We start from the raw sequence: 23,975 nt of genomic DNA on the forward strand, positions 1-23,975 counted from the left end.
CTTCTGATTGTATAAGAAGCCTAATTCCACCATTGAGCTAGCATTAAGAACAGAGAGCCAGCAAACCACTGTGCCCATGCAGGGTTAGAAGAATGGGGTGGAAGAGGAGATTGGGAGCAAGGTGTAAAATCAGTGATGGAAGCTGAGTTTGGTTCTTCCCAAAACCAGCTCCAAGGCAGTAGCTTGGCCCACCAGCCAAGGGCCCTGGGAGAAGCAAACACGTCCATTCCAAAGCTCAGCCTACCTGTTTGCTGCTACATCTTGTAGGCAAAACTCCACTTGATCTCACAGAATCAGACCAGCATAAAAATGAGAAACATGTAGCCATGCACTCAACAGAAAAGACTTCTTTTATTTGCATGCCTCTGTTGTGGCTCTTAGAGGAGGTACATTCCCTTTTAGGATATTTATGTAGTATCTTCAGAGCAAAAGTCAGAGTTGCACCTCTAAGACAGAGAATTAAATCTGTAACGCTGCAATTTCACAAGATTAAACAGTCAGAAAGAAACCATGAAACTGAAAAAGACTGAAATGTATGTGATAATACATATGTCAGACACTCATAACCCCAGCATAAGAAAACTAGATATCAGTACACAGTTCATTATATCTGACCAAAGGCATTATTTCACAGACACTGCAACTTCATCTGAGGGCTTTATGGAGCAGATGTCACTTTAAACCCAGAGACAGTGCACAGAAGGAACAGAGAGGGCACTAGATTTAAAGCAAGCAAGTATTCTGCCCTCACTTTCCTAGGAAATTGTGCATGCATGTTCACCGTGCTTTGTAATCAGTGTGGCTTTCATTGTGTTATTAATTAAAAAGAGAGGCCTTATGCAAAAGAAATTTAAAATTGCAAATTTCCTTTTGCATATTCTGCAAAAGCAATTTCCATTTTGCTATGTTACCCTGCATCATGTTAATGTTAGGTTTTTATAAATTAATACTGAGACTTAGTAGGAGTATTCGAATTGCATTCATCACTGATATGTTTTTATTGCATGATTTCCCAAGGAATCAAGGCTTTTGTAATTATAAACTCTAATCTTAAACACCGTTCTCCCATTCCTCAGTAAACCTTTGATCGTTTCACTTAACTTCAATTAAATTCGACAGAATCAGAGCTAACTGATCAACTACAAGTTTCCTGAAAGACAGCATCCAGGTAGAGATGCCACACAGCTGTTTGTCCCACTGCTCAGGATTCACAGGAGGAATTAGATGACCAAGTCAAAAAAACATTCACAAAAACAATCTCTGAGTACTGTATTTTGTACCCCTGTGTGGGAAAATGCCAAATCAGGCACAAGCAGGTATTGTTAAGAGTTAGATGTGATGCAGTGTGAGCAGCTTCTCTAGCAGTAACATTGAATACACAGCTGCTCAAAAAGTTGTCCTTAGTTCATTCATTTAGGATAGTAACAACAGTTGCTCCTATTTTAAACCCACATCCTCTTCATCTTAAATACAGTGAATTAGGTCTCATTTTTAATGATCTTCCAGTTCCTAATTTGTGTGGCACCATCCATGATTTTGGGGAAGGCAGCTAAGCCTCACTGCGGGCCTTACTTGGTGCAGGGATCTTACTGGCCTCAGGTGAGAATTGCCTTTGTTACAATCCGGGTTTGAGGTCTGAAATCCCGCACATAACTCCCACTGACAGCCCTTTTTTTGCACTTGAAAGGTATCATTAGCTGCCATATCACCTAATCAGTCAAAGAGCCTTCTGCATTTGGAAATGCAAAAAAAGCTAAACAGGCCTTAAAGTATGCGTCAATTAGGACAGCAGCAAGCAGATCATTTTCCACCCGCTTTTCCATTAATCTGCCCTATCAAAAACACTTTATACTCAAAAGTATAGCAGTCTTATTAAAAACACTTAGGCTTGTCTCTTTTTCTAGATCGTAGAAAAGGAATTTAAGACTTTAAGACAGTAAAAGAAGCGTATCCTCGGGGAAAATCGTTATGCCCTAAAATAACTTTTTTTTGCACCCGAGTATTCAAAAATCAGAAACATTTTCAGGGCTGGAGAGCTACTGAAGAGTTAAACAAAATATATTCAGTAATATTTTAAAAAGAAAGAAATTTCCGTTAAAAAAATATCCAAACCATTCGGGACGAACACCAGAGTTTGATGAGCATCAACAAGTTTAATGTTCATCTTAAAGTAAAGAGGATGCCCGAGCTTGTCCCTGCCTAAGAGCTTCCATCTGGAAAGCAAAGTTAGCAGGAATCTCGGGGCTGGTGGCAGCACGGAAGGAATCCATCCTGTTATCAAATACTTACAGAGAGTGACTATACTCAGTCAGGCAGTCAAAAACACGCCTACTCAGATAAGGGTATCCCTGCAAAGAAATCTCTTGACACTGCTTTGACATATTTACGTTCGTCTGCGATTATTCAGTTGCAATAACTTAGAGCTCCTCGTCTGACACTCAAACACGAGCCAGTCCCCAGTCCCCAGCCCTGCCCGGGGCAGGGAAACAAAGCGATGCCCGGAGAAGTTACTCCGCTGGGATAAAGGCTGCAGCCCGGTGCCTCGCTGGTGACATGGGGCAGGGTGAGAGCCGAGATTTATAGCCTGTAGAGCACAAAGTATACAATTAAAAGATTAATCTAATGCGATCTAATCAAAGACACCACATCTAGATAGCACATCCCTGAAGTTACAGGGAGATTATGCTACTCTTAAGTCTTATTAGCCTGGACTTGTTGGAAGATCTGCTATCTAGTAGCAAGATACAATCGGTAAATTATTTCTTTTAATTAATTCATTGAAGTAAACAGAAAATACCCTAGGTCCTATCTGTCTACATCTCTTTGGAAGAAAGGCAAAGAGTTCAACGCAATTTTTAAACCGGGGAAAGAATTCCTGCGTTGCAGCGGAGGAGCAGAGATTGCGGTAGCATCCCTTGGAAATACACACCACCTTCTTCAAAGCAACAAAAAACATCGCCTGAAGCCCACCCAAAACACTGTGTCTTGGAAAACCTCTATCACAAGCCGAAGATGAAGTGCCTCCCTCCTGCCCAGGTAACGTGTCCCGCTCCCGAGGGGCAGTCTCACGCACGGCACAGCCTCAAGCAGACCCCGCGGATCCCCCGTGCCCACAGCGGGGGTCAGCCCCGCCGCCTCCACACCGGGATGCGATGCAGAGACGCCGGTCCCGTCCCCACGTCCCAGGACGAGGGTGCAGCCGCTGCCATCCCCACACGGGGAGGTGCAGCCCACGGGACACTGCTCCGAGGGTCTTCGCTCCCAGCCCCTCCACCAAGGGTCCACATCCCCCTCGGCGTCGCCACCGCTCGCACCGCCCGGGGCACGGGGAGAGAGGTTCCCCCGCTGCGAGCCCCGGCTCCAGCTGGACGATCGGGAGGGTCCGCGTGGTTCCGCCCGTGGAGCGGGACGGGGAGCGCGCTGCGGACCGGCGGTGCCGCCGGCCGGGCCGGGCCGGGCTCGGGCCGGCGTTGTCAGCACAGGGGCAGCGGAGCGCCCGGCGGAGCCCACGCTCGGGGCAGGGGCGGGGGTCGGGCAGAGCCGGTGGGGCTGAGCCGCGGGAGGCGCGGCCGGGCCGGGCCGGGCGGGCCGTGGGGGGGGCGCGGCCCCGCGCGCAACTTTCCGCCGCGCCGAGGGACCCCGGCGGCCGCGCCGGCGGTGGTATCGTATGCAAATACGCAGGCTGACGTCAGAGATCATGTGGGGTTTGGCGTAGATCCCCGCCGATCGAGGGCTTTTTTTCTCCCTTTTTTTTTTTCTTTTTTTTTTTTTCCTCCCCCCCCTTTTTATTTTTTTACTTTTTTCCGCGGCGGGGCCGGGCCGGTGCGTGCGCGCGTGGCGGGGCGCGCGTGTTCCCCGCGGGCCGGCGCGGCGGGGGCGGGGGGCGCGGGGTCCCGCGGCCGCGGGCGGCGCACGGAGCGGAGCGGCGCGGCGCGGAGCCCCGGTGCCGCTCCGCCCGGGACAGTCGGTGCCGCCGCCCTGGGCGCAGGTAGGAAACTTCCCAGGCGGGGCCCCCTCCCCCGGTGCGCGGCGCTCCCCGGCCGCCCCCTCCCTGCGCACGGACGCTCGCCGGCGCTCCCGCCCCGACCGCTCGCACCCAACTTTTCCTCCCGCAAGAAACTGTCCGGTTCCCTGGACTTCGGCGGGGCCGGGAGGTGGGGGGGAGGGCTGGGGACACCGCCGGGGGTGGGAGCCGGGAGGGTTGTTCGGGGTGGGCTCGTAATTATTTTAGCTACATTTTTCGTTTTTGGCCATGCAGCCTCCCTCCCCTCGCCCTTTTGCCGTTCCCCGCCGCCTCCCGATCGCAAGTTTGTGTGAAGGGGGAAAAGCAGGAGGGGTGTGGGGGGGAAACATGTCTACGTTTGTCTATGTCGACATCAGCAACACAAAATATGGCGTCCGCTTTCGACAGGGCGTTACGTAGAGGCGAGCGGGGGATTTTGTCAGCGCGGTCCCTGACGAGGAGCCGCGGGCTCCGGGCCGGGGGGGCAGAGCCGCCCCGGGGCGCGGGAGGGGCCCGGCGCCGCCGCCGCGCGTGGCCCCGCGCCCGCGGCCGCACTTGGCAGCGCTTTCTTCTGGTTTAATTTTTGATTTTATTTTTTTTTTCCCTTTCTCCTGCCCTCCCTCCCCTGTTTGGCAGCCCCCCTCCCACCCGTGACGCCGCGGCCGTGGCGCGGGGCTCGCTGCCGGTGGCTGCGGGGAGCGGCGAGGCGGAGCGGCGGCACCGAGCCGGGACCGCGGCGGGGCAGAGCCGGGCGCCCCGCTCCATCCCTCCTCCACCCTCCGTCAAAGGCTCTGCCTGCCCGTGGCATTTTGTTTTCCCCGGAATGGGGAGATTTGGGGAAATTTGGGCTTTGGCACGTTGCATCCACTTTCTTTTTTTTTTTTTTTTTTTTTTTTTTTTGATGAGAGGTGACTTTCCCGTTTGTTTCAGCCGGTTTCCAAAGACATCACGGAATCGTCTTTTTTTTTTTTCCCCTTCTCTGTCTCCCTGTGGGATGAAGGCGACAGGGAAGGATACTGATTTCCCCGCCCCCTCGTCTTTACTAGGAATATAACTTGGGAATGATACGGGGATGTACCTGTGTGACTTTGGGGTATCCGTATACCCAGTTCTTTCCTGAGCACTTTGTTCGATCAGAGGCTGGGAATTCCTGCCGGGAGACGGCCGGGGAGGCGGGGCATGGCTCTGATGTCCTCCCCCCTTGGCTCCCCATCCTTTCTTGGGGCAGGTGCTCCTGTGAACTTGCGAGGGTCCTGCCGTGCAGGGGAGCGCAGCAGAAGTTTTGGATTGCAAGGTGGAGAGCAAAAGGGGAGAAAACATCCAAAGAAGTAGCAATGGGAGGGAAGAGGAGGACTCTTGGCTGGGTGGGAGGGGGACCTGGTGGTCAGGATTGCTGGGCAGCAGCAGCAGCAGCGGGTGAGTGGCAGAGGGAGCGTGCATTGCCTGGAGAATGCACGGCTGACAGCACAGGGCATCTCCTGCAGCTACAGCAGGGTCACAGCACAGCGCTGACAGGCAGGTGCCTTTCATTTCTAAACTACAGATTAAACTTTCTGCAGGGCTTTTCCCTCCTGGCCAGGGCCGGGTCCTGGAGGCGCGGATGTAACTGGAGCAGGTCTGATGTCTCTAGCAGAAACCTCATGCATGCAGCCTTACTGGGAAATGGCATGTGAATTAAGAGTGGTGTGTGCTGCTGTGGTTTTATGAGACCAGTAGATGAGCAATATTATTGTTTAAGAGGTATCTGTGACCAGAGTGCTTTGCCAGTGTAATATATCTCTGTGGCAGTGAAGCCGTTCTAATGTAGATGTGGCTTCAGCACGTTGTATGAACTCAGCAGCTCTTTGAAACAGAATTGCAAATTGATTTCTGGTTCAGGGAAAGCAAGGTACTAGCCAGCAACTGAGAAGAATATAAATGCTAGGAATTGGCTGGTCCTTACTTTATTTTTATGTCCATGCGTTTTTATGTCCATATGCGTTTCTATCTCCTCAGACTTCTACAGAACACAGTGGCCAAGAGCTCTCCCATGTTTGTCCTCTCTTGTATCTGTGATAAAGTCAGTGCCAGAAAGCGTGGATAGGTGTTTGTAGCTCAGTCACCAGCCCAAAGACCTTGTGATTACTCACCTTTGTAAAATGACATTTTTCCTGCCTGTCCACCCCAGCAGTTCAGCTGTCAGAGTTTCATCACACAGGACATTTCCTCCTGTCAGTGTTTGAAAGTACAACACTCCTTCCAGTCGCTTTTTCTAAAAATTCCACTTGTTTTTTCCTTGTTACTCTAGTTGCAATCAGCAATTTCTGGTCAGTATCTGTAAAATTAATAATCCATTATATGAAAAACCCAAGTTCGTAGTGTCACATTTGTGTTTTTTCTTGTGGGGAGGGGAAAGTTTTATTGTGTTTTTCTTAAAAGTCAAAAAAAAAGCCAACACTAAATACAGTAAGGTTACTGGCTTCTTTTGGCATTTTCAAACCAGTTTCAAACTGCTCCAGGCTGGAATTAGAACACAGCAGGTTTTGCTCATCCTCCTAAAAGACAAAGATTTTAATGCCAGACATGACATCACTGTATTTGCATGTGTGACATCTTCAGGTTGTATTTCTTTTCGTTTTGCCCTAACTTGGCTGATCCTCAGAAATACTATTTGGAGTCTCTTCTGGTTGGGATGTTTCAATCCATGTCTAAATTATTTTTCTTTGTGTCCGCTTAAGGAATGGAAACATCCACTGAAAATAAATTGAAATAGCTTTTTTAATTAAATTTGTTCAGAAACATGCAGCGTCACAGCTGAATTCTCTGAGATTTCAGCATGGCTGTCAGGTAAAACTGCATTTACATTTTGCATGGAGTGTAATTGTAGTTTGACTTTCTTTCAAGTGTGAGGGTAATTCAGCAAATGTGTTCTTTCCCTAAAAGTTACTGCACATCTATATGATGGTATTTGTTCACACTGAAAGTAAGTACTAAACAAAAGTTGGCGCTAAAATAATCTATAAAGGCTTTAACTTAAAACCATTAAGATAATTGCTGGTCTTCTGTCAAGGTGTGTTTACATGTGTCACATCAGCTGGAACTAATATTTGTGGTTAGTTTATTTTATCATCTCTTCAAAAATAGATCTGAAGTTTATGGGATGTAATGATACAGTTCAGTCTCAGTTTTTTTTATGGAAAGCTGAAAGAGCTGTTGATTTCCAGAATTATTCAAATACTTTTCATATGGGATAATATTTGAGAGTTTGGTTTGTGAAGGTGTAGGAAAATGGAATAAAATAAGTTGGGTGTTGGGAAGATGAAGGGAAGACTGTTCAGTCCCAGCCTTACCTTCCAGAGACAGTTCAGAAATCACCAAGCCAGCCTTGTCTTTGCTAGGCAAAAGGGTTGTTTGATTGGTTGTTTTGTTGTAAAAATGTTGGGAGTTTGAAAGTAAGGCAATGCATTTGGCAAGCTTTTTTCAGAACCATGGGATCCCAAACCAGTTTCTAAAGTGAAAACCGAATTTTCCGTAAGCTGAGTTTATATAGAATGACCACTGTTGTGAGTCTGCTGGTGAAAATGAGGGAGAGGTGTGAAATGACTTTGTGTATTTAGCACTGCAGAAGGCTCAGATGGCTTGGTTTTGTTAGTGAGCAGAGAGAGGACACGGACAAGGAGAGAGGGTTTAGGTGTTGGCAGCTAGGAGTGAACTTTTTTAAAGTCATCCTGGGAGATTCTGATAGCTGAGGAGGTGGATTATGTTTCAATATCTCCTTGAATTCACGGATGAGACTGCAGTGGGCAGTGCCCTGAGTGGGGCTGGCAGTGGGAAGGCTCATGTCAGTGTTTGCCATCTGCAGGGGGGACAGGGGAGGAAGGGCTGGGAAGCAAGTGGGGAAGAAGGTGATCTGGAACACCTGCATGGTTAGAAATCGCACAGCAGGAGTGGAGGGGTCAGCCTTGCAGCAAGTTTTGACAACCTTTTGTGAATTGTCTGGGGACATGGCACATGCTGGGTGCTGAAAGCAGGGCAGGGAATTCAGCTTTGCTCTGAGAACAAGCCTCCCCAACAACATCTGCAGTTTATATCTTCTCCAGGGTGTTGTCCAGTGGGGACCTGATCTAGCAAACTGGAGCCTGCTCAGCACTTGCTCCCCTCTCAAACTTCCTTCCTTGTTGGGAGGAATTTGCAGATCTCCACATCTCCCACCCACACAGACTACAGGTTAAACAGTACCATGGTCCAACCTTGGACTCAGTTTCTCTGCATGGTTCAAAAGCTCTGAAATCCTGTAGATCTCTGTGTCATGCTGCCTTTGTCTGGGATTGCCCAGCTTGAGAGTTGAAAGGGATCTTTAAATTTTTTCCTGATGTCCAATCTAAACCTACACTTTATCAGTTTAAAACCATTGCTCCTTGTCCCACTGCTACAGGCTTTGGTAAAAAGTGAGCCAGTGTATGTTTCATATCTCATTAGGCAGGGTACCAAGTGCTGTGGTCTGTCAGCATCCCACAGGCACATCAAGAACTTTCTCCTTGGTGTGGGTTAATTGTCCCAGTCCTGTCTCAGGATGGGACATTGGCAATAAAGGCCCTTTGCTGGTGTAACAGCCCTTTTGCTCATGGGTTTTGCCAGCACAGCTGTTTCAGTGGCATGTCCTGCCGTGGCTGATACAGCACATGGTAAGTGTTGGTGGTACAGACCTGTGTGAGATGTGCCCATGCTGACGTGCCTGCTGTCGTGTGCCTGTTCAGCTCTTGGTGTCTGCACATCAGCCCTCTGCTCTGGGAAGCCCTTTGCTCTGGGAAGCCCTTGTTACTGCTGGAGTTACGCGCCAGGTGATGCAGCCCCTCCTGCAGCACAGGCAGTGGAGGCTCTGGGTCACAGGGATGGGCGCAGCCTGGCAAATGCAAGCGGCTCTTGCAAGTCACAGTTTCCTCAAGACCGGTATTACCTGCTCACTGTGTATTTCAGTTCACTTGGTAAACTCTTCCACAGCCTGAAATTCATCTTCTTTCCTGGAAGAATGTTGCAAGATGAAAAGCAAAGCTACTTGCCTTGTGTTACTCCACTTAGCTTTGGCTGTGCTTCTCTCCCTCCCTTCCTTAGTGACATGTAGAGAATAGAAAACTTTAGTGTTAGCTTTTAACCTGTAGCATTTTGATCCTGTGATTTTCAGTGTGGTCCCAGCTGGCACTGGTGCAGAGGACGATTCATTTCATGTGAGCAGTGGATTGGATGGGATGGGAACATCTTGCACTGATTTTCATTTATTTGTTGAGCCTATTAGAGGCCTGAAATCTTGGGTTTTCCTTCTAATTCCACCCCCCTCATTCTTCCTGTCCTGACCTCTTTTCCCCTCTTAAATGCAAAATATTTTTTTAAAGTTGCAACCTCAAATTACCTGTTTATTTTGGCTTCTCTGTTGTAGTTGGTTGTATGTTGTTCCCACAATTTTTAATAAGCGTTAAAACTGCATATTTCATTCACTGGAACTTAAAACAAACAAAAAAACCTCCAACCAACAAACAAATGGAGAGAGATTTTCTTGCTTCTTTTGAATCAGTGACCATAAGTAAGGCAGCCTCAGATTCAGTGTCACTTAACCTCTTGTCCAGTTTGATGAGTGGAGGAAGAAGTCCTGTGAGCAAAACGGTATGGGGAAGAATGTGGTTCCTTTCTTTTTAAGCAGAATCTTGTTATTTGTGGTTTGTTTGGGTCTTTTTAAAGACCACCCAAAAAAGCAGGTTCTGAGCTGCTGCTGAAGGCACTCTCAAAGGGATTTAATGAAATACCAGTATGTCTCAAGGATTCTGTGCCCCTTCTGTTGCCTCCGATGTCTGTGTTCCCTTTTCTCACTCTAAGTTTTGGACATTTATTTTTTACATTTCTCAGCCTAACTTCCTGCTTATTATTTTCAGTTACTTTATGTTACACATCACTTAGATAACAAAAGTGGGAAAATACTTGTTCTTTTTCTTAAATCCTACTAGCGAGATGAAAATCCAAGAGGACACCAGTTGGAAGCAGTTAAGTTTTGGAGGGTTTCAGAGTGTGGGGGGTGGTGGCCTGGGAAGTGGTGCAGGGAGGGTTTTGCCTCCTCTCATGCCAGTGAAAGCCAGTATGAAGCAGACAGCAGCAGCATCTCCGAGCTTTGCTGCCCTGCTGGCAGAGCACTGCTGATTCACTTTCACACAAAATGAAGGAAAGTCCTGATGGTTCTGGCCTCAAGTGTTTCTGGGGATATTCCCTCCCCACCCCTCTTCCTACCACCCACCTCAAAAGAAAATATGTCTTGTTCTGGGGTTTTTGTTGTTTTTTTTCAGCATCCTCTTGAGCACAAACTGTCAGGCACCACAGGGAGTTTTTCCTTGTCTTTTGTCTCTCCAGAAACTGATTTATTTAAATGATATGCTGGGAGCACACTGCTGTTAAAGGCTTTGGTGCTTGTTGTCTTCCAGGCTTTGGTACAGCTTTCTTGAAAATAGTGGAAGATGGGGTTATCCCAGAGAATCCTATTTTCCCCTGAAGCTGTTTTTTTCTGCATTTTTCCAAAGAGATTCCCCTTCCCAGTGTTCTGTGAAGAGTGTTGTTTATTTCCATGTGATTGAGAGGCGAGGAAGTTGTTTGAGTGCTCAGCTCCCTCCCAGGGAGAGCACTTGGCTGCCTGGCTGGAAGTGCACATGACTGTCACTGCTCCCACCCGTGGGACCAGTACACCAGTGCCCTCCTTTTGCTCAGCCAGAGGTAGTCACAGAGTCCTTTATCACTCATGCATTTACTATCTGGCATCCCCTCTAGCAGCCTGTCACCTTTATGATGCTGCTTTTCATTACCATTAAGTGATACTCAGTACCAGGAGTCATGACCTTGCAGTTTCAGATTTTTGGGATCTGTTTCTCAGGTCTCAGGGCTTTGCATCCTTTTCTTTTTTTTTTTTTTTTTTTCTGTTTTGAGAGACAGTAGCCCTTTTACCTGGGCTTTAACCTAAGGCACAGGTCATCCCAGCCTGTGCTTCAGTATCTTGCCAGGAAGCTGCCAGCTCCACTGTGGTCTGGGATTCTTCAGCATAAGAGAGGAATTTGCTGTACAAGTGTTTTAAAACAATTGGAGTGACAAGAAAGAATGATGTGTTTGGAGGGGACTGTTTTCTTAACTACTTTTAAACTGGCATCTCTTTAGAACATCCTCACAATTTCACTATTGCTAAAATAGTTTTCACAGGGTGCCCCTCCTCTGTGTATCTGTTTGCATCTTGTCTGTGTGTCTTGGTGGTGGGGTGAGGTAGTTTGGGAAATAATGCTCAAGGCAAACACAAGTTTTAAGATCTACACTTAATCAGATAAAGGAAAAAAATCTTAGCTCTCTGAAGGATTTTGCTTTCAATCCTAACTATACTTGAAGTGCCTTACATTCTCTTTGTTAGTTCTGTTATCCTGGATCTTAGCCTTACCAACCTTATTTTTATGTGTTTACCCTCTGTGTGATGGTCCAGGAGAGCGTGCAAACACTCAGTACGTGTCCAAGTCAGGAGAGAAGTGTCACAATATATTATTTATGCTGAAAAGAGCTTGTACATAGAGAATGATCTTAGCTCCAGCCCCATCTCTTTTCCAGCAGCAAATCAAAGCACTGGGCTGGTGGATCTAAAGTTAATCTCCTGAAATCTGAACTCCTTTTTCCTTGTTCTGTTCTTGCCTCTTGGTGAGCAGTGAATGGTCTTGTTCTCACCACAAAGTACTCAAGGGAGTGCTTTCAGCCTCAGGCTCTGCCACCCTAGGGTGCAAGGGGTGAGCAGGCACCAGATATCCTTTGCCACCTGGCTTCAATTCCTTGCTGAGCCCCCTGCAACTCTCCCACAAAAATTCTGGGGGACTTAAATATATGGTTCTTTTAAATAATAATTTAATAAAAGTACACAAATCCCTGTCTGCATCCTGTGCCCAGTTTAGGAGGAAGATCATTGTTGAGCACATGGTTTGCATTTTTAATTTCTTTGTGGTATCCTCTTCCTCCACCTTTTCCCCCACCAGTCTGTTCCCACCCTGACATTTTATTTTTTGGAGGGCTGCATCTGCATCCCAGCAAGGAGCTTGGTGTGGCAGGGTGCTCACAGACAAAGAGAGCACCTTTCCATCTGCAGGCAAACTGCTGTTGTGGTGCTTGATGGAGAGAGGGATCTGCTTTGAACGTGCTGTTGAATGGGAGCCACTCCAGGAAAAGTGTGCAATGTACTTTGCAAGGAGATACTGAGTATTTAACACTAGCTGCATCCCAAAATTGGTGGTGGTGTAAATGGTGTGCAGTACTGTATAGCAAAGGATTTGTGGCTGTTTGCAGGCTGCTTTACTTACAGACTGTAGCAGACAGCAAGAGGGATGGGAATTATCTCCTGGGCTCTGCCATGCTTTTAGCTTTTTAGATATGTTGTGTGGAGTGGTGTGAGATGTAGTTTGATGCATTTTAAATGATGTATTTGCACAGGAAACCTGAATTCATATCTGAGTTTCCTCTGTATTGATTTCTGCAGCCAAGGTTGGAATTTGATCATATTTTTCAGTTATCTGCCTTGCACTCAAGGCATCCTTTCCTATTTGCCTCTCACTGGCACAAGCAGTAGGACAATTTCCACTGGTTCGTGTCTTCATCTAACATACTTTAGTTATTTATTTTGTTTTATTTTATTTTTTAATCTGCCTGTATTTTGTTCATCCCTGTGTAGATAGGGGTTTTATTTGTTCCTTCTCTCTTGTCCTGATGCTTTTACTGAGTCTCAGGGCAGAGGTTTCTACTGTGTGTTGCAAGGTCACTGCTTGGTTTGTGTATCTAGGCCCTGCTGTAGCATCTCCCAGGTGGGTTCTGTGCTGAGCTTCTGGCACAGACTGGCTGAGAGACCCTTCTCCTGCTCAAATTCGTGTTTGCTGGTCTGCACAGCAGCAGAAAAGGACTGTGATTTGCAGCCCTTTATTACTGGTCTTTACAGCCTACAGGTACTCATTTTGGAACACACTGTTGTGGCCACTTGGCTTGTTTGGGGTTGCAGCTTGATAAGTTTTTTGCCAGGGTGTGAATGGCCCATGTCCCTTTGCTGTCTTGTAAAATCAGTAAAAAAGAAGTTCTCAAAGGGTTGGAAACAGAAAATGTAACACACTCTTAGCACTGGAAGTTTCACAGTGTAGCTGGAGGAGAAGGTAAAATGTCAACTTTATTTTTCCTTCCTTTTTAAATGAAACAGGCAGCTAATAGGAAATTGATTAAGAAACATTGGAGGTTGGGTAGGTTTTTTTGGTCATTAAAGATTTTTTTTTTCACTTGTCTGCTGTTTTAAAATATATGTTCTTATATTATGTAATATACATGGTGTGAGATTGAGGAACACCCCAGCACACATCTGGATTTGGCAGGGTTCTTCCTATGTGATGTTTCATCCTTAATGTGATTTAAATTAGTTCAAGGTATTAGAGTCTTTAAACCGATGTTTATGATGGCTTTAGGACACTCCCCACTCAAAGCATGAAGGAGCATTACATGCTATGGATTTTAAAAAGAGGGAGTATACATTCATTGCTAATTATGTACTTTATTATTAAGTTTGAGTAGTGATTTTTTTCCAGAGCATGATAGTTTTTAATAAAATTACAGAATAGCATAATTACTTGAAATTTAACTTAATAAATTTATTTTATGGCTTAGCACAGTAAGGATCTGCTAAGCTTGCCTTTGATCTGTGTTGAGAGCAGCAGGCAGAATCATGTTTGAAGGTGAGAAAAGTCAAGGACCAGTTTTGTTAAAAACTAGAGGATTATCCCAGGAGGTGCTGTAGGAAGCTCATTGCTTAGGTGAGAGTGGGGTGTTGATGGGGATATTTTTTGTCTCTTCAGTGAGAAGCTGCAGATAGATGAGGAAAATCACAGTTAATTATTTAACCGAGGGCCCAGTGCTGCAGTTGCCTTTGACTCCTACACTGCTAAAGCATCTCTGGCTTGGAGGGTGGAATTAAGACTGTAACTTTGAGATTAAGCTTTACTTTTCTTTATTCTGTTCACTTTGAATGCAGGGCTCTTGACTGCCAGTCCTGAATGGCTGGAACAGATGAACTTTTGCACTCTGTGCTAAGCACACTTACATAAAAGGGAGATACTCACATTGCATCCAAACCCTGCTCAGTTTGCTGTTGAAGAAGGTGGGTCTGTGCTGCCCCTATCCACCTGGGGGTCTTCAGGGAGCCTCTCTGTTACCAACCCTTTCTTTTTGTGCAGACCCCTACTAGAAAACCACAGAAAAGGCTTCATCTGTGACAAGCCAGATGTGATGTGAGCTGAAATCCAGGAGACTGATTATTCCTGGGGCCAGCAGGACTGACTCAAACTGCTTTTAGTGTGTTTGTTTTGTGGTGTTGGATTCCTTGCACTGGGGCACACTAACCACCCTCCAGAGCACAAGTGATTGGGGGGTCTCTCACAGCTTACCTGTTCCCATTAAACTAGTAAGAAATTACTGGGATTGATAGACCCACATACACATGAATGTGGAGGAAGACAGAAACAAACCTCACAAATCCTTTAAAAATCAGTGATACTGGCAGGGATAAAACAAAGGAAATTGAGTTTGGCAGCATCCAAACTTTTACCCAATTCTTCTTGCCGTGCCTTTTTGTTTTGCCGCTGCAGGGCTGCAGTTGCACCCAGCAGCCTGGCCAGTGGTGCCCTTCCTTCGTAAAGCTCCTGGCACGTGGAGTTGCCAAAAGGTGACTTCTTGTCTGCAAATATACAGCCAAGGGATGTCAGTTCAGATATATGCAACAGTAAGTACAGCAAAAATACCTTTTCACCAAAGTCCTCACTGCATCTGAGCCTGAAATCACAGAAAGTGTTCTTTGAAGTTGGCTGTCCAGTTGTATTGTGAATTTGGCCTTCAGAGTGCAGCTTTGAACAAACAGTTTGGACCTTTAAAAGGCTTCAACCCTCACTCTGTGTATTGGCATTTTTACATATGTGTGGCTGTGGTGTGCACACACACCTGCACACAGGCATTGCATGGTCCTGCCTGACTGTTTGGAACATTAGTCTTGTATTTAAGACACAGCACTGAGGCCTTTGCAGTCCCACAGATGTGCCCAGAGCATCAGGGTGGTTGGTTCAGACCACTTCCATTCCTGCTGGATGACAGCAGTGGGGCAGGGGGTTGTGTGTGGTTCTGCTGGAAGTCCTGTGATCAGCTTCTCGGTCTTGCTGTGATGGGGAGAATGTGATAGATGGATCAAGCCATTCCTTCACATTATCACATTGTAGTGAATGGGCAAATGCTACTGTTCTCATTTTGCCTTTACCTCTGAGATCACCAGCAGCTGCTTCATTAACTATTAATGGCCTGCTCATTAATGCTGTAAAAGGCTAGGGCCAGTCTTGCAAATTTTCTGGACTCTTCCCCTGAAATATTTATGATTTGCTCACTGTGCAAAAGGGCAGGAGCAACAGCAGAGAACATGCCTCCAAGTTTTGTTGAGCTTTATTAAAAAGCTTATGAATATGAAGAACCTGGCAGCGTCTTCCTGGTTTTTTGGCTTTCTGAGCTAGTGCTGCACATCTGGCTCTAGGGGTCGAGTGGGCTGGTGGTTTGCTGAAGCATCAGTGGCAGAGTCCTGGATGCTTTATTGATGATCTCTGGTTCCTGTAGTGCTTTCCTTTGCAGCCTGCTTGGTGCTCCTAAGCATCAAGGTGTAATTGATACCTCCAGGGAAGGTCTTACTGCTCAAGTGGTGGGGAAACTGAGGCACAAAAGTTGAACATTTTGCCTGAAGCCAAGGAATAGAAGGCCAGCAGAGGATGGAATGATACTTTTGATGGAAGTCTGGTTAGTGTGAGAGAGGCAAACACTCACTAAGCCTCATCTGAAGCCATTGCTACAAGTCACTGCTGTCCCATTCCAAACAGAGCTCCTACATGATCACAGAGATGAGCAGTGAGTAGTGCTTTCCCTGGGAAGGAGCCAGTTGTTTTAGTTCTTTCTGGTCCAAGAAACAGCAGGGAAGCTATTTTACCCCTCCATCCAGATTTTGGAGATAAAACTCTGTTCATCTCATCGCTTAAGTCTACCAGCAATAAAGAGTCTGTCCGCTGAATCCCAACTGCAGCTCAGCTGGTGGTGCACCAGACAGATTAAAATCTCTATTTCTTTCCCACAGCCACCTGCAAAGCAAACACTGGTGTAAATACATGTGGGAGGCATTTTTTGGTAAAGAGATTTGCTTTAAAGAGAACAGGTATGACTCCAGGAATGAGGACCACTTTGTACAATGTTTGACATCTTTCCCATATGCAGCTGTCCTTCAGAGTAAAAAAGGTCCACTGTGTCTGGAAGATGCAGGGTGTGTCAGGAATGACCAGCCTTTAATACTCTTCGAGCTTCTGGGGTTGGAGGTAGTGCTGAAGTGGAGCCAGGTGGCAAAATAAATCCATATCAGAGCATTCTCTGGTACAGCTTTCTCGTTATTTCTTACAGAGCGTGAGTATTTCATCCCTGGTTTTATCAAATTGCAATGGATGCTTGGTTTCTCTCCTGGAGCCATTCCTTTCAATTGCTGGAGCAAAGTTAGGACAGAACCAGGGTAGAAAATCAAAGCCCTCCACTGAAATAATGTTTTGCCATATTTACTTCACACTATGGCAAGGTGAATGTGGTAGACACAACTCTATGATCATGCTGTGCCCTGTAGGATTTCAGGAGGTGCTGATGGGACTCCCTTGTCACGCTGATCTCCAGGAATATTCCAGCAGCATACTGAATGCCATCTGGTTTTGCCCTCAAAACCAGCATAAGTGTCTGTGGGGAAGACTTCTGGGATTCTGCTGCTACAAGAATAACATCCACATCTTTAGCTACTTTTGTGACTATTGAGGCAATTCCTCCAAAAGCTGGGAAATGGGGATACAAGAACTGAGTCCCTGACTGTCTGGTGCAGCTCTTCCAGAGACAGCTGCAGTGGAGGCTGCAGAGCAGATAATTGCTGGTTTTTGGTTTCCAGTGGATGCCATTAGCTCTCCTGTTGTAGAGCTGCTCCCTTCCTCGACAAAGGCACACCTCTCAGCACAGGCTCAAAGCTCCACCTAAGTTTTGGGAGCCTTTTCCTCACCTTTTCTTTGGTATTTAGGAGAAGTCTGCCATCCAAAACAGACACCACTCCTCCAACAATCAGTTTGAGGCTGAATCACAGGTGAGAGATGTTGTAAAATCTCTTTTCCTGAGGAGCGGGAAGATCAGTGTAATTCAAAATGTTGGGGGCTGTGTCTTACCACTGCCAAAGGCATTAATTATCAAGTATCAATTATGTGAGAAAACATAGTGATAATTAACACTTCCAGTAAGTAGAAACTTACTGTGTCCTATGAAATAACTGGAAGAAGGAGGAGTTCTCAGTAGAAACAGCAACTGTCAGTTCTTGCTATCGTGAACTAAAACAGCGGCTGGCAGCAGAGAAATTCCAGATGTATCTTCTGCCTGCTGCTCAGCTGTGAGCTATGTTTCCAAGGAGAAAGCATGTATTTGCAGTCAGGCAAATTCCTGATTTCAACACTTTCAGACAGAGAACTGGACTGTACTTCAGAAGATGCTACAAATCATAATTAATTTTCTTTTTCTGGCAGTGTAGTCGTCAAGATAAAAATTACCAGATTCATGAAAAGTGGTTTCTAAAGTCTAGTCTTTGAGGTGATGTCCTGGCATCTAAGTGATCCATGGGGTACTGGGAATTCATTGGGACTTGAGGGTCTCCAGCATTTTTGGCAGAAACCAGTTGTTGATTAGCTATATCTGTGTTTGCCTGTGTTCAGGTGATACACAGGGTTGAAGGTGTTAGTTTTAAGTTTTCACGTGTGTTTAGATTGGTGGGTACTCCAGCCAGCAGCTGCTTTGGGTCATAATAAATTCTGAGACAGGAATATTTTATCCAAGCCTAAAAGTAAGAGACAAAGGGGCAAAACCAGTTCATGGGCAGAAACAGGGGAGCAGGTCAGCCAGCCAAATTACAGTAATTTCACGACTATAAGGCGCACCCTTTGGACTAAAATTTTGGTCCAAACCCGGAAGTGCGCCTTATAGTCCAGTGTGCCTCATATAATGGACAAAGTTCAGAATTTTGCCGACTCCTGGAGGTGTGCCTTATGATCCAGTGCGCCTTATGGTCGTGAAATTACTGTAAATGGCTCCTGGTTGAGTCTGAAATAAGGCTGTCCCAGGACACCTGCTAAACCTGGCCTTTTCAGAAGAGTTTAGCCTCCTTTGAGGTGTGTTAGTTCCATTTTTTCCAGTGATGCTGTTTATGCATTGTGCTTGCCTTAAGGACTGCAAATTTGCCTTTTGACTGCCCTGCTTGTATATGTGGGTCCTTCTGCACTAACCTGATGTGACAGGGCCCATCTAGAGTTTGTGTATCAATGAAAACTGTCCTGTTGAGGGGTTTATAAAACCATTTATTTCATGGCATCAGCATCTTGGCTCTTACTTGACAGCATCCATGGTCCCCAGCTCCCGTGGCCTGAGGAGCTCTGTGTGGCGAGGCACAAAGGCTGATTCTGTGTTTCCTCACAGGCTGTGCTGTATGCTGGGAAGTTCGCTCGCATCCCGCCTTCTGCTGAAAATAGCTCGGGGTTAAGCCGTGCCTACACTCCAGGCTGCTGCCAGCAGAGCTGTCCTGGCCAAGAGGAGAGGTGTGATTGTGAGTGTGTGCTCACAGTGAGGGAGTGCTGGCACAGCCTGGGCACAGCGTGCCTGCGCTGGGGATGCCGCGCTGCCTTTTCCGCAGGGACTCACTGGGCTCCTGTGCCCTGCTGCTGGAGCCCTGTCCCTTGTGCAGAGTTTTGATGGGGTGACACAGGTGCTCCTCTGCTGCTGCAGTACTTCTGGGAAATTGGTTCCTGTAAATGTTTAAAGGTGTGTTTTCAAATCCCCCTGAGTAAAACAGAGGTGAGAGATGCATGTTAATGTTCCATGTTGTCTCTTACCCACCTTCTTTGCAGGGTGGTTCCAGTGTTCCTGCTGCACTCTGGAGCAGGGCACCATGGCTGTTATTCTAGCTGTGTGCCATCTAGTGCTGGATAATGTTGCGAGATCCAAAAATAAAAGGTGGAAAAATATGCAGACAGAGGAACCAAGGCACAACTTTACCTCTTGGGCGGAGCAACTCCCTTCCTGCTTCCTGGCACCCTCTTTCAAGACCCCTTGATTTTTGAAGATGGATACTGTTGTATTTTTACTACCTGCTGTGTCTTTCCACACCAATTTTTAATCCTTGGCTTCCTTCATGAGATTATGTTGTTAGACTGCTAGTACAGGTCCTTTGATGAAACACTGCTCTTCTCTTCCTCCCCTGCATTTTAGAGTTACACATTTCTTTGCTCAAGAAGAACACTTCAGGGTTATTCCAAGCCTCACTGGAGAAGCAGAGGAGAAAGTGGTTTATTGGTGCTTATTTGATCTCGTATTTCTTAAAATACAAGCACCTTGTATCCTCTTGGGTATTTAGCATACCAGTATTTGTGATACAGAAGAGTTTTGTTACAATAATTAAGTGAAGAAGCTCTGGGGAGTAAAAATGGTTTACACAAGGTCAGGCAGGGAATTGAAACCTCTCCCATAGCCTAGCTGGAACCATACCCTGCTGCCCTCTCCTTTTCCTCTGGTGTCCCTTGGGTAATGAGTTGCTGCCTGAGTAGCTCAGCTTCTCAGTACAGTAGAGGACCGCTGATTTCCAAACATTTCCGTGAGGATGTGCCAGCTGAGACAACATCAGACCTGCAAGTCTCTTATTTATCTGTTTGCTTGTATGTTGCAAGTCAACTTACTGCTTTTAGCAAAACTAGTGTGATCATTTGATCTGTTGAAACTGCCTGATTAAGTCATCAGATAAGAAAAAAGTCTACTGAGATGTGCTTATCAACAAGAAATTGCCAAGATAGCCAACCTGGCTTCCTTTAGGAATATGGGTTCTGACTTGGAACCAATACATGGTAAGGCTGTGATTTTGCCTTGGTTTTCTCCCAAAATAAGTATGGGAGGTGTCTCATCCTTTGCAACAGTCTTGACCCCTCCCCTCCCTCCAGTGAAACTTGCCATTTTTCTTCTTGCAAAGGGGACCCAGAAAATTATTTTGCTGGAGCAGGTGTTCCATTAAAGATCCACACGTGTTATGGAGAAGCAGAGCTTGAAATGTTAACTGGTCTCCAGCAAATTTCATATATAGATATATATATGTGTGTGTGTGTGTGTGTGTGTGTGTTTGTGTATATATGCCCCAGGTCTCTTAATAGCCATGGAAAGCAGGGATGTCCAATTTCCAGGAGCATAAAGCTCTCACATTTAGCCTGTTCCAGCAGATAATAGGAGGTGCAACCTCTATCATTTCCTTAATTACATCAGCATTTCTTGTTCCCCTCTTCCACACACTCCCTGCAGCCACAAAACCACATTTACTGTAGGAATTTACACCGGTGTCCCAATGTTCTAAACCAACACTTGCTGTTTCTATGTGTTTCTTGGAGGTTTTTGGGGTTTTTTGGAAGCAAGATGCTAAAGACAAATAAACACGCAAAGCATTTGAATGACTGTGCAGTCATTATAACTGATATCAGGGCAAAGGAATGCAAACTGGCCAGTCTGTGGCTTCATGCCTTTAGCTCCTGTCCCTCTGTTTTGTTTTTAATTTTGAGCACAGGAAGGGGCCAGTATATGACCATATGCTTACAAAATGCTGGTTACAGATCTTCCAAACGCTGTTGTCATAGTAATGCTATGACATGTATATGTCACATTTTGTCACGCTGTGAATGTACCTGTGTAACTCCAAACCTTAGTGTTTCCTTCTCCTTTTCTTCATCACCAGTAATAACAATTGTTTCCAAGGAACTTAATGCATCTGTTCCAAATAAATTGGAAATGTGATTTCACTTCTGTCAGTGCCAGTGGGAATTTTATACCCTGGGAAATGTGCAAGGGTATTGCAGGAAAAATGTTAAGCATGTGCTTAAGCATCATTGATGTTGATTAAGTTAAGTCTGCTTTAAAACCTTAGGAGCTATTGCCTCTTTCTAAGCATTGGTCTTACTGGGTGGTTCTGATTGCTCTCTCCTTCCAAGGCCCTAAAGATGGAATTGAACCTGGAGGGAAGAAATTGCAGAAGATGATGCTGATACTGCTATGAATATTACCTTGGTCATACCTTTTCAGTTTCCAAAGATAAGATTCTTTCAGTGTGATTTAAAGATTCCTTCAATTTTCAAATGTTAGGAGTGTTTTGGTTTTTTTCCCTCTTGTGATTTGTTTTCCTTTATTTTTCTTGTCCTGTAATCATTTTTGCAAGTTAAACAAGGTTTTGAAGTTAACATTACTTTGAGGCAGTGATATCTAGGCCAAAGAGGTTCACACCTCTTTGGTGTGAGTGAGTTCTTGTGATTTTTGTGAAGGGGAAGTTTTGTGATGAGAACGTGGAGGAGCAGGGCCAAGGTCCAGATTTGATCTCTGTGGCTTTTCCCCTGAGAGCCTTTGGCAAATGAGAGATGAATGCAGGCTCCATATAACCATCTTTAAAATAGATATCCCTTGGGGAGAGTATGGATTAATTAACATTTCAGAGATGCTTTGAGTTTCTTTGGTAGGTGTTGCAGAAATGCAAAAAGGGTTTTTTTTCTTGATAGAGGCTGTCTAAAGGACAAATTTTAAGGATGTTGGTTTACCTCCTTAGTGCTCTTTTTTCAAATGCAAGACTATTCAGCTTCTCTTGTATGTATCACTATGGTGTTTTACTGCCAATTTAAGCCAAATAAAATATACAGTGTCTGGACCAAGACTGGATTTCATACCTTCACATCATGAGAGCTCATGCTGTTAATTTGCCAGTAGCCTCAGGTCTTTGATAGTAATTTGTCAGATGCTATACTGAACCTAATTTGCATCTGTATTTACATAAATGCTTTAATTAAAATTATATGCACTAACCTGAGATAGATGAACAGCACTGCCTGTTATTTGTTTACATTCCCTGACAATAAAACCCTGCCTTGGCTGCTGCTTGCTGATTGTATGACTTGACAAGGCTGTTTGAGGTGTGGAATAGAAACTTGACAGGTCTCTAGTTAAACTCTCCTGCAAACTGAGGAGCGACAGGAAGCTTTCAGGACAAAAATCTGCCTTTATTTTAGCAGCAGAGAAGATCAGAGCAATTTGATTCAGGGGGTCAAGTTCAGTCCATATCTAGTCCTGAAGTTCTAGCTTTGGTGTAGTTTTGTGCAGTCAGAATTTATATTCCCCTGCACACAGTGTCTGCTTTGTCACACATCCAAAATGTGAAACTACACCGAGGACAGTAGAAAATCTTTGTAAATACAGCCTCCATGAAGAATAACATTTTTGAGCACTGTTCATCTTTCAACAGAGCACTACAGAGCTTCCTGAAGGGCAGAGTGCTCTAAGGGATTTTGGGGCACAGGTGGGGCCCTGGTTGTTTCAGTGGGACATGTGAGAGCATATGGCTGAGTTTGGATGAAGGCAGTGAAGACTCTGGATGTGGTTTTTGCTTAGACCACACATTTCATCTGGAAAATACAGCCATATAAATAGAAATTATCTCCAAACAGTGCTGTTTGCCTCTGGACAGTGGACGATGTTCCAGTGGATGCTGCTGTGCTGCTTCCCAGGTATTGAGACGTTGTCACAGTGTTGCAAATGACAAATGGGGAAGTATGACTGACTGCACAGACTGCTATGAAGATCCGTGAAGGGCAGGCTAAAGAAAGCTGTAACTACCCTGCATGGATTTGGAGGGTTGCTGAGCTTTGTTTAAAGATCTTTACTTAATTTGCTTTATAGGAGGTTCTTTAGAGCCAACATTTCCTTCACTGAGAGGTTGTGAATATGCAGAGAATTGGAACTAAGATCCATTTTAATTGTAATTAATACATAATTAAAGGTCCTTCCCAACCCAAACTACTCTATGGTTCTGTATAAATTTGAGCATTACAAGTAGCTTTCTCTGGTGACCCCTGACTATATTTCCTGTAGTTATTTCTGAATCTCATTTGAGAGAGTACATTTAGGTTAGAGCATATTTGTACATTAACATTCATCCATTAACCTGTTTGCCTGATAGCTCAAGATGCTAAACTGTCCCCTGTATTATGACCTGGGGGACAGGTAGCCAAAAGCTGTTCACTGACATCCACGTGAAAGAGCAGAGGAGCAGAAGCACCTACATTTGTGGCAAAGTGGCCTAAATATTTAAATTAGGAGGTGTAAGCTGGCTGGATTGCACACAAGGTCGTGAGGTGAATGTCAGTGCAGGGTGATGGTGTTGAGGGAAGCTGGAGCACACCCTCCTCCCAGGGGCATTGGAGTGCCACAGCCCTGAGCCTGGCACAGGAATGGCAGCCAGCAGTGATGGCCAGGGGATACCCAGCAGGGGATACCCTGCCAGGGTGATATCCTGTGGGGGGATACCCTGCCAGGGTGATATCCTGTGCGGGGGATACCCTGCAGGGGGATACCCTGCAGAATGATACCTGCAGGTGATACCCTGTGATGGGGATACCCTGCCAGGGTGATATCCTGTGAGGGGGATACCCTGCCACCAGGGCACCATCTGCCAGGGGTGGTAAGCAGGCAGCACTTTGCCCTGCTGGGATGTGGTGGGCTCCGTCAAGTAATGTGCGTGACAAAGCCAGATTAGCAACCTTGCCTTAATTTAAACTGACATGAGTAAATCCAAACTATTAGTCTTGCTTTGCTTCATCCACAATAAGAGGATGAAAACACCATATTAAATTCAATTTGGGGGTGCTCTGATACTTGAGAGGAAGATGAGAAGGCAGAGGAAGGAAGCAGCCCTTGTTCCCCTGTGTGAGAGAGGAGGAGAAGCTGCCTGCTGGTTACTCAGTGTGGCTTTTATCGGTCACTGAGTGGAGCATAGGCCCAGCAGCACCTGGCTCTTCTCACTGATGAAGCT

General features: G+C 45.7%; 1 protein-coding gene across 3 annotated transcripts in view; it reads left to right on the top strand.

Moving 5' to 3' along the window:
* Positions 1 to 3,904: 3,904 nt before the first annotated feature.
* The window catches only part of ZHX2 (zinc fingers and homeoboxes 2), a 72,891-nt gene continuing 52,820 nt past the window's right edge, over positions 3,905 to 23,975 (top strand). For 2 of the 3 annotated variants that reach the window (XM_033058519.1, XM_033058545.1), the window contains exon 1: positions 3,905 to 3,988. The gene's annotated coding sequence lies outside the window, so the exon portion shown is untranslated. The remainder of the gene's footprint in view (positions 3,989 to 23,975) is intronic. The other variant, XM_033058571.1, reaches the window with a different exon arrangement.

Source organism: Catharus ustulatus, chromosome 1 (genome assembly GCF_009819885.2).
Source record: "Catharus ustulatus isolate bCatUst1 chromosome 1, bCatUst1.pri.v2, whole genome shotgun sequence".
Classification (NCBI taxonomy): Eukaryota; Metazoa; Chordata; class Aves; order Passeriformes; family Turdidae; genus Catharus; species Catharus ustulatus.